The sequence below is a fragment of the Catharus ustulatus genome, chromosome 11 (assembly GCF_009819885.2).
Source record: "Catharus ustulatus isolate bCatUst1 chromosome 11, bCatUst1.pri.v2, whole genome shotgun sequence".
Taxonomy (NCBI): Eukaryota; Metazoa; Chordata; class Aves; order Passeriformes; family Turdidae; genus Catharus; species Catharus ustulatus.
The window spans coordinates 9,969,779-9,984,806 of NC_046231.1; the positions used below are offsets into that span (position 1 = coordinate 9,969,779).

Genomic DNA, 15,028 nt, shown 5'->3' on the forward strand with positions numbered 1-15,028 from the left:
GAAGATATTTAGAGCTATCTGAATCAGATTTTATGGTAAAGTTGAAACAACAAAATAGTATTTGGGAAAAGTAATAAAATCCTGTCTCAAACTAAGATACATTAAAACTGGCTCAGTATATCATGTAACTCATTATGTGGAATTACACCATTCCTCGGAGCTATGAATTTACATAGTATGGAAATCATAAAAGATAAGAAAAGCCACTTGTAGCCAATGCTGCAAGAAAAATATTTTTAATTTCAGAAATCATACTTTTGCAGAGCAGATACTTATATGCTCAACCTAGTAAATTTCTACTTCAAAACTTTTATGTAACAAACATTTATCAAAGCTAATGTTACATAATTTGGTTTTGTCCATTTTTTGCTCTATTATCTTATTAATTATTTTGTAGTCTCATGAATCCCTGACTTTATGGGATAGATGTTGCATTAGCTACAGTCTAATGGATCACAATGACAACTACTTTTAGAAACACTCATCACATGCACAGAACCCATCACCATGGAGTATTTAAATAATATTAAATTCATACAGAGAAATAGCATAATTTGATGCAGTTACCACAATAAACTGCATTCAAAAGGCTTAGAAATCCTCATTCTTTACCTATTTTCTTCTTAAGTCAATAGAACATCGGCACCTTTCTGTAAAATTTGTAAAATGAATAGTTTAAATATTATCAATATAGAATTAAGCTGCAGGTTACACAAAAATTGATTGAGCACCTTGAGGCACTCAGAATTAGAAAGGCTACCCGGGAACACAATGGCATTGTGTTATGCTGATGCAATTAAGATATTATATCATTTGCCACTTTGCTGGCCCATGGAGACTTGTATTCTCTGCCTGGAAATATCTGATGGTTTTGCAGGTTAGCTAGAGATAAGATTGTTCACAGTTCTAAAGCTCCAGGTCAACATGACTTCTAGGTCTCCCAAAACTGGAACATGTAGAGAATTTTAGTTAAATATTGCTGGCTTAAGGACATCTTTAAGAACGAGAAAAGAGCCACAAGCTCAACACAACCAGGAGAAGTCCTAGAGCCCAAGTAATTTTCATTTCAGATTTCTGAATTATAAGGCAAAAGGACTATCATGAGATTTTATTACCCAGAAGTAAAGTTGTAAGTAGCAATGGTTTAAGAAAAATCCTGAAGAGACACAAGGTGGAATAATGTGTACTTTTGGGAGTAAAACAACCTTCAGCTTCTTTAAGATAGGTAGATGTTGCTTTCTGAGGGCTCTGGTGCACTTAACTTGGCTGAACTTCTAAGAAAAGCAGTTATACTTCTCTTTTGAATACTCTTGCTGCCAGAGCACTGAGGGCACCCTTCTAATTCGGGAAAGTGGACAGGGAAGAACAAAGGAGGAGGATTTAAGCACTGCCTGATTAACGCACGTCTATCTTATCTTTACATTTTCTGAGAAATGTTTCATTTCCTCTTGTTCTCCAGCTGCAGTTGGAGTTGCAGTCACTAAATTTCTGTAAAAGTGAATGAGGAAAAACTTATTTTGGGGCTTGAACTTGGCATTCAACACTTGACACTTCTGTTGGTGAGGTAATCTTAGCTTGCCTCGCACTTGTTGTTGCCATATGGAATTTAGAGCACCCTTTGACTCTGTTTTTTTCTCTCTTTCCTATTTTGATCCTAATATTTCCACTGTCAACTGCATTTAGTACACATTTCCAAACTGTTCTTACTGCTGCAGCAGTATATCTAGGTAAAATTCTAATTAATTGCTGTAAGAGACTTTCTCACAAACTTGCTACACTTTTACTCCCATAAGAAAATGGAGACTTATGGGAATCTCAAGTAGCTCCTGAGATTTTCTATTTTCCCCCAATTTTTCTCATTACTCTGATGTTACATTTCTTGAATTCATTCTTGTATATAGCACACTGATGATCAGTTTGCACAGCCATTCTGCAATACAACAAAAATGCATCCATTACTATGATCACATTTGATGATTTTGTAACTTTACAAGCTCTTATGGCAAGACAATTCAGTCTCACACCAGAATGTACAAAACCAAAAGGTCAGAAGCTCTCTCGTGGTACTCATGCTCAGAGACATGTAGGAGATCAAACACACACACACTCAACAAAAGATTGTCACTCAGGATTTGGAATTCTGCTCTTGGACACCCTTGGGCCATCATTCATAGAACATTTTAAGAATATTTCCCCTTTCTTTCCCTTACAACCCCATGTTTTGAATGAACTTGCATTTTCCAAGCAGAGCAGGTCACTCTTCTCCAGTGGCTTCACCTCTTTTGCCCAGTATGTGAGGGAGCTGGACCACATTCCTAAAGTAAATTTAACAGATTTTTTCTGCATACTTTTGAAAGGAAAATTTTTCTTCTATTGAGGTTACTCTACATTAGCCTAAGGAGTTGTGGGATTGTTTTACAGAACGTTTAACAAAGTAACAAGCAAGTTTTGTACAGGTAAATAAGCATTTAAAATTGGGTACAAAGGTACCAAAGTGCCTAATCCCAGTCCCATCCAGCGAGATTCTGGTACTTAATTCCCATGGTCTGCGCCTTAGAGATTTTGGCACAAAGGAAATGAGATGAAAACTGGTTACCCATGAAGCTTCATGTCATGTTTGGTACAGGAATGGTTTGGCAAACACCCAGGCAAAGATACCTGAGTGCTGCAGGCAGGGAGGTGAGCATTAATTCTGCAGCTTCTGCATCAGACACATCGCACTGCTGAGCAGAAAATTTGTCTAATACTTTTAAAAGCTAGACTCCAAATGTACAGAAAATGGCTATGGGATTAAGCCATATACAATTTTTAAAGATATCTTTTGTCTCTGTAGCATCTGCTCTCATTATGAACTAATTTTCTTATCTATTCTTGGGCCTATTTCTTGAATCTGAACACAGGACAAATACTTCCACTGGCTTACATGGGTGATTGAGTCTGAAAATAATGCTTTCAATATGGTTAATTCATCAGGAAAATAAAAAATACGTTTGCACAATTTTAGTGTGCCTCTTACTTTACTGTAAATGTAAATTTATACTACTTTGTAAATTATGCTTATAATTATCTATATAGTCCCAGCATCTTTAACAAATTAACAATAAGAAGTATCAGTGAAAAACAAGTTATATCCACTTGAAATAAATTAAGCTGCTATTTATATCTGATACACATTCTTCCCAGCCATGATGGGACTGATGTAAGACCATCACTTCAGTCAGATATTCCTGTCTCTCAGACGTTTCCTTGCTCTCTCTTGCCAAAGTCTCTTGTTAACTGTTCATGAAAGGTCTTCCTAGAGACTGATATGCTGCACAGGGTCCTTAGCATGACTCTTTATTCATGCTGAGATCATATCTACTGATTTTCCAGCTCTTCTCCTCCAGGTTCCGTGCTGCAGTCCCTTCCTTTTTGAAGTTTCTATTTTCATAGATGACCATTACTTTCTTATATTTAATTCCTCCTAAGTGCTGTAATTTCCCAAATGTTTTTAATTCCATAAGCTGTTTCCTGTGATCTTCTCCAGACTACTTCTCAGCATGGTTTTCAGCTTTCTCTGGGGCTATATTTTTTTTATCCACCTCTTCCTCTCCTCTCTCTTCCCTCCGCATACAACAGCACTGGCCTCCTTCAGCCATAGCTCATTTGTCTGTTTAGCATCTGTTTGTCATTCACACCCCTTGATGTTAGAACACTCATCTTTTTCATATTCTCATCTACAGCCCACTGTGAATAGTTGCACAATGCCTTAGAGTCACCATAAGCATTTAGTGCAATTTCTTTTATTAGGATATTTGCATCCTTATCTCCAATGCTCTCCTTTTTCCCCGGGAAGTTTTAATATTGTCATCACTGTTTTGAATTTACTGTTTCCTGCAGCTGATCTTTAATTAGAAAGCTGTAATGGGACAGTGTATTTGCAGAAGCCTCATTTGTCCAGACTCCATGTATAAGAATCTGTTCCTAAATACAGAATTGGTCAAAATGCAGGTCTTCCATTACTTTTATTACAGATAAGAGAGCCCACTGAAAATGTCCTAATTTGTCCCAATACTCAGAATTCACAAACATCACAAATAAACTGGCATCACTTCATGAACATAACATTGTGAAATTTACTTTGGAGACAACAATTGCTAAAATTGGTATGTAGTAGCCATGCTCTTCTAAGCCTTCTCTGTTGTGCTTCTCTACACAGCTGTGAATCAATGCAAACTAAACAAGGTAAAATTTTTACAGAATGTTCTATCCTGAGGCTAAATTATTTTTTTCCTTCACTGCCCTGAAATTATTGTAATCAGCATATGAAGTCCATAATAATATATCAAGGCCCAGTTGTGACACGTAAATACACCCATTTTTTATACAACATAAGAAAGCTTACAAGCTATGCATCTGAGTGATACAGTGAATAAAAAACACATGAGGAAAGCCCAAAGTAACAGTGGGATGATAATGGCTGGTGTAATAAGCAGTGCTACTGCACCTCAACTGCTTGGCTATGATTAAACTAATATAATAACTGCTACCATGCTAAGAAAAGGCATTAATAGCAGAATGGTGGTTTACTGTCTGCTCTCTTCTGAAATTTGCTCAGCACCAAAGTATTTATTGGAAACATATTTATTGTGTACTCACTTTTGGATGTGCCATATGTTCCTCTACTGATGATGTAATAATTTGTGTTTATTTAATTTTTTAAGTGCTGTATAAAAAGACCAAAGATGAAACTGGAACAAGTCACTAGATATCAGTGCTGAATGTGAGATCAGTTTCATAGGAAGACAGTCATGCCTCTAACAAGAAGTTTGCTCTAATGAAATGAAAGAGATCAAAGATGATAGAAAGCAAAGCTATGTAATGAAACAGTGATTTAAGAAGCCTGGGACATTTATTTTATTTTCATTGTAAGATAGGTTACTTGCCTTACAGTTTGGTATTGTTTATTCTGGTGTCTGTACATGGTTTTGATTATATTAATTACATTATTGGCCAAATTCTAAACTGTTGTAAATCAAAATTACTATTCTGACTCCAGTGAATGACAGTGACTTATACCAGCTGATAATCTTCCCTTCATAGCCTTACAAATGCAGGATAAAGACTTTGCAAGCCTTCTAAAAAGTTTGTTTGTTTGTGAAAATGTTATAATTTATTGCCATTTTGCAAATGGATAGAATTTCTTGCTGTAAATACTTTAATTACTATTATAAAATGAATTGAAATTTAATTAAAGATGAAAAAAAGCACAGTGGAAATTTTTAAAAGGATAAAACCAGCGAGAAACACTCCCAGATTTGAATGTCATTTTAACAGTAATTTGAACCAACATCTGAAACCTGTTATATAATTTTAAACATATACTAAAAATTATTTTCTTCCAGCTTAGAGCAAGTGTAGACTCAATGGTTGTTCCAAAGCTTTTAGTTATTTCCCCCCTCAATCTCTAGACGTAAACAAACAAGAATGCTAATTTAAAAAGTTACTTCAGGCAATAATCTTGTCAAAGTCGTTAAAGAGGGTTAGACTCAATCATCAGAAGGTAGGGCAACATCTACAGAAAGCATTCATCATATAAACACATTGCATTTATTTAGGCAGAGATTCTCCAACAATTTGAAACAAATGCCTTGGATATTATTGAAAAATATTACTTCTTCTCTTAATGAGACAATCAAAGGTGTGTTTGATTCTCTATAGGTATAAAATGAACATGACACTGCTCCAAAAGGCATTTATGATACTAAATAGGTGGGCAGGCTTTACTGAAAATTGTTGTACCCTGAATTCTCTAAATTTTCCTTGTTTCTCAGAGGCTGTCACCAGTGCCTCCACGTGCTGTTTCTCCACTGGGGCAGCAATTTTACTGGGATATATAGAGGGCCCAGTACAAATGGGGAAAGCTAAACCTGATTTCTGAATGAGCTTCAGACTAGTTAGTGTGCAGGCACTGTCAGTGTGTCAACAGCTCAGCTGTGGGCTTCCTTGAGAAAGGAATGTAAACGCAACAGGTTTTATGGGGTACAGCTGAGGGCTTGGACACCAATGCATTTCTCAGGGTCTGAGCAGGCTACACACACATCTGGAGTGCTCCTGAAGAAGGTGAGCAAGGCCTTTGAGTGGGCAGAGCTGTGGGGGGCCGTGGGCCAGGCCCTCAAGAGGCACCTGCTTTGAAATTCAGACACAGCCCATGACACCTGTAAGATTTCAGCCCAGAAAGCATTTCCAAACGCAGTGCAGAATGGCAAGAACTTGAATGCCTCTTGAAAGAAAGCAAGCTCCAGTGAAGATTAAGCACCCTCTTGTGCTGACACAGAGACTCTTCCTGGAGCTCCCTGTGAAAATCTGCAAAATCCCTGGGGAAGCTGAAAGCTCCATCCATGGGCACTCACTGGCCCCCACCGTGTGTCTGTCTAGGTAGCCACCTTCAAAATAGACCCTACACATTGCAGTGACAGACATACTGAGGATTTGTATTGATGGTGTAGCTCAATATGCCAGTCCAAATGAACTTAATGTTCTGTAATTTATGCCTTTCTTTTTAAGACAGCATGTCCTCATGTTTTTCCAAGAATAGATGTATAACTTAGTCTTTTGGGCACTGATCCATTTTACACATTTCCTGATCTGCCCTTGTGTTACTGGAAAACATTTTCCAGGATGAAAGCTCAGTTTATGCAAGAAATAAGATCAATTCAATTGAACAGAGATGATGGTTACACAAACATGTGTATATTGTGTTAAACACAAATGTTGACATTTATCAATATGATTTAGAACCAACCAGAAAAATTTCTTCTAGTGGACCAAACTTTTAATAGCATTATTTGCGTAACACTTGCATTGAACTAAGAACAGCCTGTGTTCTGCATAATGTTTCAAATAGGAGTGCTAAAATGGTACATTTCTTTCCCATTGAGCAAAGATTTTATGTTTCTGGCAATGGTTTTGTAAGATAATGTACTTATTAGCCAGAAAAACCACTCAGGAAAGAATCCTACTTTTACTTTGATGTACAACTATAACAACAGGTTTTTTTAGGAATGGATATGACCCATCTTATTTTTACACATTATATATATTTTTTTCAAATGTCAAAGATACTTATCTTAGTGAAGAGCTTCTCCATGGATCATGTTTCCCTATTTTTTCTAGGCTACCCTCAAGATGAATGAACTTTATCTTTCCAGGAAGTTGAATTTTTTATTTAAAATGTGAAATCTTGTTGAGTTCCAGGGTTAAGTGTGTGGTTTCAAAGCTGATACGCTTTCAACATGTGGCTCTCTTATTTCTAGCTATATTTAACATTCTTTTATCTTGAAACATTTTACAAAATTTCTCAGAAATGCCATTTGTTTAAAAATAAAAATAAATTTTTGAGAATAAAGTCTCCAGCAGGATATCTCTTTCTTTTATTTACATACAGGACACAACCCTGGCAATGATTTAACTCCAGCAAGTTGGAGAAATTCCACCTGGACTAAATGTCCCACAGCCAAACTGGTGTGTGTTCCAGAAGATGGTTCACTATCAGATGATAACTGAGAGTACCTTGCATTTCTCTTTGCATCAAGAGAAATATAATCATTTATGCAGGAATTTTACATAGGCAAGTTGGCTTAAAATATTCCACTTTGTGCTGGGGCTTGCTCTCAGAGCACTTCATGGGGCAATTTTCACAGGTCAGGCTGAGATTCCCACTGAGCCTGTCAAGAGTGCACTACCTTCTAGACTATATACATTTCATTATTAAACCACTCCCAGATGTTTCCCTGTTAAATATTTCAGTTTAGGAATCAGGACCTGCAAGATACAAAACTAAATAATCAGAAAGTGTTTGAGTGTTTCAGAGCTACTCATAAGAGAAATGCTAAGACATACTCTTGGGAAATATGCTACTTCTAATATCATTAGGAAAGAACTAATCCTGAAGAAAAATGAAGAATTTGAGAGCTACAACAATTAAAACATGAATGCAGTTGACTTTGTGATGGCCAGCACTGCTTCATTAATGAAAGTGTTCTGTTAAGCAATCTGGATAAGATCCAGAGTGTTCCCCCCACAAAATAAGTTCCCCTCTTGCACTACCTTGCATCAGGTGCACAGCAATTGTTTTACCTAGCAAGATAAGGCTACTTGATCTATTAAAATTACAAGAAATAAACAACTACTGAGGATACTTACAATTAGGATATTCCTTAAAAGGCAGAATTGAGTGCCACTTCTCTCTTATCCACTGCATCTCACATCCAACCAGTTCTGCCCTTATACCTGCACAAGAAAAAAAGGAATTGTTTAAGGTTTTAATGAAAAAACAGGCATCTAATATGGCCTAATCAGTCATAGAGATGTGGCAGCATCCTCCTGCCTTGCAGATTCTCCATGAATATTCTAACCCCCACCTAGACACCTTCTGTATCAATTTTCTCAACTACTCCTATTAAGATTTTAATGTAGAATTTCCAAAGTTATGCAGAGATAACATGGAATTATTGCAGAAATACTTCTACAGTACTGTAGAAATATTTACTGGAGCTGAAATTCCAAATGTGCTTTCACATAGGAGGGCATAATCCAAACACTTAATATTCTAGTGCAGAGGCAGCTCCCTTTGACCAATCACTGTAATCTGGATGCAATTATCTTTCTTTTTCTAGAAAAGTTCGGGTTCTATAACTTAAGAGTATTGGGTGAACCTTTCTGTTTTTAATGAGATGATATTTTCTGTCAAAATACTTTTTTTTCCTCAAATGATTTCTAATATTGCCTTACAAAACATAGATTTGTCATGAGAAAAGGTAGCTAAAGTGCAAGCCCATTGTTTCCCGTAACGTTCCACTGAATTTCATAGAAATAATCTACTGCAGAACTACTACTCAACATGAATAATTGTGAGATTCTGCCTGCCATGTATCTATCATGGTCATCTAAGATAGCTGTAGTCCACAGTATTCAAACTGTGGAAAATGGCATAAAACTGCACAACAGCTACAGGAACCAACTAAGATTGATTTTCTAGTACCATTAGGTCTATTACATTCAAGTATGTTAAAAGTGAATAATAAGAATAATTTTTAAAATTACAAATAAAAGCATAACTAAGGCTACAAGGGAGTAAAATCCAATGATGACAGACTGCTGTGAGGACTGTTCAAAAGGGATATAATTTATTGGTGAGATTTAAGTATGTGCTACTAATACTTTTATTAAATGGTAAACCAATACTTTGGAGATTTCTGATCATGATGTATATTGGAATTTACATTAAGGAGAGATGACTACTCATAGACATTACTGTTTATAAATCATATCTCTTTTATGTAATGTACAAACTACCGGAATTATTTAAAGGAGTGCTGATACTGAAAAATGAGTATTGATTAAAAGACAAAAACAATTCCCAAGAAAATTAAGCATTGAAACCAGACAAAAACATTAAATAAAAGAATGAGCAGTACCCGTAACTTGGAGTGCCACTTCCTAAGAAACTCATACAGTAGCAAAATCTATTTTAATTGCATATGGGGACTTTGCCTGGATTATGCCCAGGCACATGACAAACCATTACCAAGTCCCCTGTTGGGAGTAAAGGACAAAAAGGGCTTTTACTTGGCTTGTTGCCACTTTTCTCAGGAACAATAAGTCAGCCACTAGCCACAAAACAAGAGTCCCCTGCATCAAGCCAGCCACCCCCAGGGAGGCTCTGGCTGGCAGCAGTTCCAGGCAGCTCCGGCTTCCCAGTGCCCAGTGCTGGGGGCTGCCAGCCCCTCTCCTTGGCACCAGCTAAACTGGGCTCCCCAGTCATGCCCTCTCTTCACAACTCTTCCTCATTGCTCTGGATCACATTCTTTTTAAAAGTTATTGCATAGCAAAGAGAGGCTGTTCAAGACTCGAGCCGTGAAATATTCTCCTGATTAAGGAGTAGTCACATTCTATATTTCCAAATGAGACGAGTTTCATTGCCTCTGGCAAGAGCAATATGTACAAGCCTACTGCATCATGAGTAGGCTCAGAGTAATCAGCGTTTAAGTGGTCAAATAAAGGACAAAAACTGTCCCTGGGGCCCCAGCAAGGATCATGACAAAGGATCTGGAAGGCTTCTGATTCCTTAAGAGCCTAGAAGATGTAGAAGTCCTCTGAAAAGCAAGTTGCACCTCCTTGTAAGCACTCAACAAGTGCATTTTGAACATTCCCCCAGATGTCAGCAAAGGCTGACCACAAAATCAAGGGATCTTCTCAGCCTGGTGAAACAGAAACAATCTCAGTCACCCAGAACCTCTGTTTTAAAGAAAAATGGGGGAACAAGATACAGAAAGAGATCATTTCCAGTACACATTTCTAAAATATTTTTTAGGCATCTTTAAAGACAAGGGAAGGAGTCCCTTCTCTTTCCTGTTGTGCCATTTGTTATCATGGTACTACCATAAGGACTTAGCCTACCTCCACTTTCTGAATTCCTGGTGATGCTATTGCTCAAAATGCTCAAAATTGCTCAAAAGGACATTTTATTTCCCCAAGAATCCCATGCTAGGTGAACTAATGCCTGATAAGGAAGGTTCATTACAACTTTATTCAACATTTTGCATACTTGCACTAGAACCTGTTCTTTTATTTTCCAGTGCAAATCTAAATTTTTCTTGCATGGAACAGAGAATCTTATCTGTGGATTGGTATTGTAAGTGGATGCTTTTCCATTAATACTTCATAAGTTTTTCAACTCAGAACAACCATATTTGCTTTTCTTATAGCATGGTATCGTTTTATATATTTTAAGATTTGTAGTTCTCCATTAGCCATAGTAAGATCATCTTGTTATAGATAAAAAAAGATTTTAAAAAAGGAAAATTTTTATATGCCTTCTAGATACATCAGAAAAAAAACTATATCATAAAACTTCTCATGCTTATGATTTGCCTATTTTTATAAGAAGTCAAATTTTTTACATTTTAACACCATTGCACCATGAGAAGACAGCTGAATTTTAACTTTCCTTAGAATTACATCTGAAATGTTTATAAATAGTTGATTCCCACCTTTTCAAAGTCCCTTGAAAATGCAACGTGCATTACTTAGCACACGATGCACTAATTAGCACAAGTACTGGTTTATATTTGTAATTCTACCTAGAATCCATCTTTGCACTAGTTTCAAGTCAGAAAAGATGCTAAATGCTAAACTTCAAGAAACAGATAATAGAAGAGCTGTAGGTTGGATTTCTCTGCTGAAGTTAATAACAGATAACACTATAAGCAATTTAACTCCTTTAAGTTACTTTGATCCCACCATTGTGTTTTATCCCTTTGTTAAAAAGTTTCAATAATCATCAATTTCAATATCAATAATAAAATGTAAAAGTAAAAGTTAAGAATAAAACCAGACATCCCAAGTGCTAAGCCTTTAATGGAAAGTATGAGGAACCAAAGAAAAGGCCCCCACATTTGTAAAACAACTGCCTGATAAATTGTTTTTCACACACCTTCAGAGTGAACATTCTTTGGCAATGAATTAGCTCCAGGTCCTATGCAGAAATGTTAATGCAACATATCTCAGATACATGCATTTAATTATTTTTGTAATTATATATCCTGACACTGAAAACAACACTATGCCCAAATAAATGTGTGCAGTTTTGAGGGGTTACTTTTGGAGAACTTCCTTAAGGTTTTGTTTTTCCAGTTTCTCTGATATTGTTCTTTAAATGGTATCCAACCCCCAAGGCAACTTTGATAAAGTCAGTGAAATTATATAGGTAGAAAGGACAAAAATGCAGTCTCTGGATTTCAAATAGTGACAACACCAGTCTCACCATTAAGCCTGACACAAGAACCTTTTAATTTAAATGTAATCTCCAAAAGACCAAATTACCAGCAACATGTTCTCATTAATTCCTGTAAGGGATGCTCAAGCTTTGACCCCTTATTGTTCTCCTTATCGAGAAGTGGCTGAGTCATAGTATTAATAAGCCATCACTCATTTAAGTGGTCATTCACTGCTGGGCGGGGAAAAGATAGGCTCATCCTTTTGAAGTGGGAATGGGCAAGCAAGGCTGCTGTAATAGGCTGTGATTATTTTCACTATGAATGCTCTCCCAGCTTTCAAAAATTAAAAGGAGCACTCATTTTCCTGCTTGAGTATTTCTCACACTGGCAAAAAAATGAACCCTTTGAAATGTAAATGATTTAATCTTTGCAAACCCCTGCTTCAGAGGGAGGTACAGCTTCATTTACAAAATGAAGACATTTTAGGAAATGATTATCATTGTAAAATTGAGGTCAGCAGGGAGTCCGAGTTCAAACTCTTAGAATATCAGCAGTGTAACAAGTTTGATCTTCCTTACTGCATTGCTTGCATTTGCTTCTCTGGGTTCCAGCAGAGAGCCATTGTCAGTCGGAACTTGTTCCCACTCATTTCCCCTGGTTAAATAAAATAGTTATGCTTATTACATGGAATTAGTCAGTCCAATAAAATTTAGGGCAAAACTAAAAATAAAAGGGAAGTTGAAATTTATTTTGATTAATGCATACACTATGTGCATATTCAACTTAGAACATTTAAAGGCTGACAGCACTGAGGATTTTTTTTTTTAAATGCTTAGTTCAGGCAGTGGTGTTGGGCAGTGTTACTATACTGTCCTACCAAGGTTTCAGAAGGAGACCACCCATAACGGTGAGAGAATATTTCATTTAAAATTTAAACACGAAATCCTTAAGCTCTCTTCTACAACATCCAACTAGAATGACAATTATTGTTGCTGGCATTATAGGATTTTTATGGTATCAGTCAGGCTTATTATGAACTGATGGAGATGATAAATTTGTATGACAAAGTGCAAATGATAACAGCTGCCATATGACAAGAGCCATTATGGAGAGCTTCCCTGCACTGATGGGCAGTTCAGCTGAAACCAAGGGAGATCTGTCAGAAACAAGGATGAATCTGAGCAAACAGAAAGCAAGAAGTTACAGAAGTTTATTGGTGATCTTGAGATATAAGTTCATAATCTTTTAATCAGCATTATATACTTATTTTCAGTGGAGTTGCTTATCCTTTTGCCATTCCTGAAGAGCCATTTCGGTCTCCTATCCTGATACATTGAAAGGCAAAGCCAAAATTAGAATGCCAAAATGCCATTTGCCTTACAAAGATCCTTGAAGTTGCACCCTGGAAGTTGCACTTCAATAGGACTGATGAAGCACTGCATGAAAGAATTACACCCATATATCTTCAACATGCAAGAAAAATACCAAACCAAGCAGAATTCAGCACCTGTCCAATACCTCAAAAAAGGATAGGTAACAATGAAAGGCTGCCTGTAGTCAAGTTAAAGTGATACAGCTTGAAGTAAGTCTAAAAGCTAGGTAGCCAGATTTGCAGGACACTTACCCAAACCAAGCTTAAAGAGGTTTGTCTTTACTAATGACAAAAAGCAAAATATTAGCAGTGGCAGTGGCTCTCAAAAAAAGAGAAGAAAAAAAACGGTTCAATAAACAAGATTGCACAACTTTTCAAAATGACCACAATGCAGAAAAATATGTTATAACATTTCAAAAGAGATAAAAGAGAAAGTCTGAACGCCATCCACCACATATCCAGTCTCACTGCTTACTGTTTTCCCTGGTTGAAGCAGGTGTTTTGTTTGTGTGCACTGGAGTGTGAGGCAGCTGTTCTGCCGAGGTATGAAGGGCTCCATTATGAGCACCGCCTGCTCCCTCGGCGAGGCAAGCTCCCAAGCTGGGCCATTGCTGCCCTGGACAAAGCTCCACACCCTGGCCTTCTTTTTCTTAGAGGAACTACACACCTGACAAGTGGTGCAGGTGCAAAATGAAGGAGTGTGATCAGAAACAAGCATGAGTAAAGTCATGCACAGTACATTGAGGTTTCAAAGCATATGGCCAAGTGTGTCTTGCTGACTCCTGGAAACTTTACTTGAGTTCTGGATAGCACTGGCCTGAAAGACAGCTGTTCAGCAGAAGACTGACTTCTTTCTGCCAATATTATTTCTTTAACTATTTAAAGGTATCTATGAAGTTTTAGACTTGGTGCTTGTAACAGAAGCCAGACTGCAAGAGGTTCTAGAGCTGGATGAAGTTAATGTTTAGAACATCTATGTTTTGATGAACTGATACCTTAAGAGATAATTAAAAGCTGTTCCAGGCTGTAAACTCCCTGGGACAAAGACTACTCCTCTGTTTGTATGAAAACATCCACACACAGCATGGTGGGCAGTAAGACATCCCTCAGCCTTCCCCATCTCACACTCTCCAGCAGAGGAATCAGGTCACAGGAGGGAGCAGGATTCAATGTAGGCAAACTTTACTGGGCTGGAAGTGAAATCCAGGAAATTCACCAAGATTCTGAGATCAGAATTTTAATCAGACTATGACTTTAACCAGAAGATTTCTTATTTTATTATGATTATTATAAACTCTTTCTTACTGCCAACAATGCTTAATATTGTGCCTCCCAGTTATTTTTTTCAGAAGGTTCAGATCAAGGGTAGGCGTTAACTCAGGGCAAGATGTACCAGTGAAACTGTTTAGATTATGCTTCTTTAGCTCCACATTCTGGGCAACTAATGGAATATTTTACACAGTATTTTATCTTGGAGAAGTTGAAATCAATTCTGTATGACATCTTCTAAAATCATGAAGCAGGGAGTTCAGCTACTTGCCTGGAACTCTTTAGGAATGATCTGCCTTGAACTTCTTAACAAATGCTGTGCTTTGTCATTAACTCATTGCTTCTGAAGTTCTCACAAACTGCTCCCAAGTAATTTTCTTAATATTCTCTTCAGTGACAGATATTTTACACATTAAATCTATTTTTTCATGTTAGCCCAATGATCAAGAAGGCTGATGTAATCCACTGGGGGAACATATATTCCAGTTTTCATTCATGCTTTGGAGTATTGTCACAGACCAGCACAAAGGAATAATCTGATTGTTTCTCATAAAGCAAGAACAAATCATGATTGAAGGATTTCTTCTATTTAAAGCTATGCTTTGCAAAGCCTATTGAACTTGCTAGA

The 15,028-nt window shown here is 37.0% G+C and overlaps 1 long non-coding RNA gene across 2 annotated transcripts in view; it reads right to left on the reverse strand.

Moving 5' to 3' along the window:
• LOC117001612 overlaps window positions 1-15,028 on the reverse strand; it is a 114,603-nt gene that overhangs the window by 96,639 nt on the left and 2,936 nt on the right. For both annotated transcript variants that reach the window (XR_004419080.1, XR_004419079.1), the window contains exon 2: window positions 8,185-8,271. This is a non-coding gene — a long non-coding RNA (uncharacterized LOC117001612). The remainder of the gene's footprint in view (window positions 1-8,184; window positions 8,272-15,028) is intronic.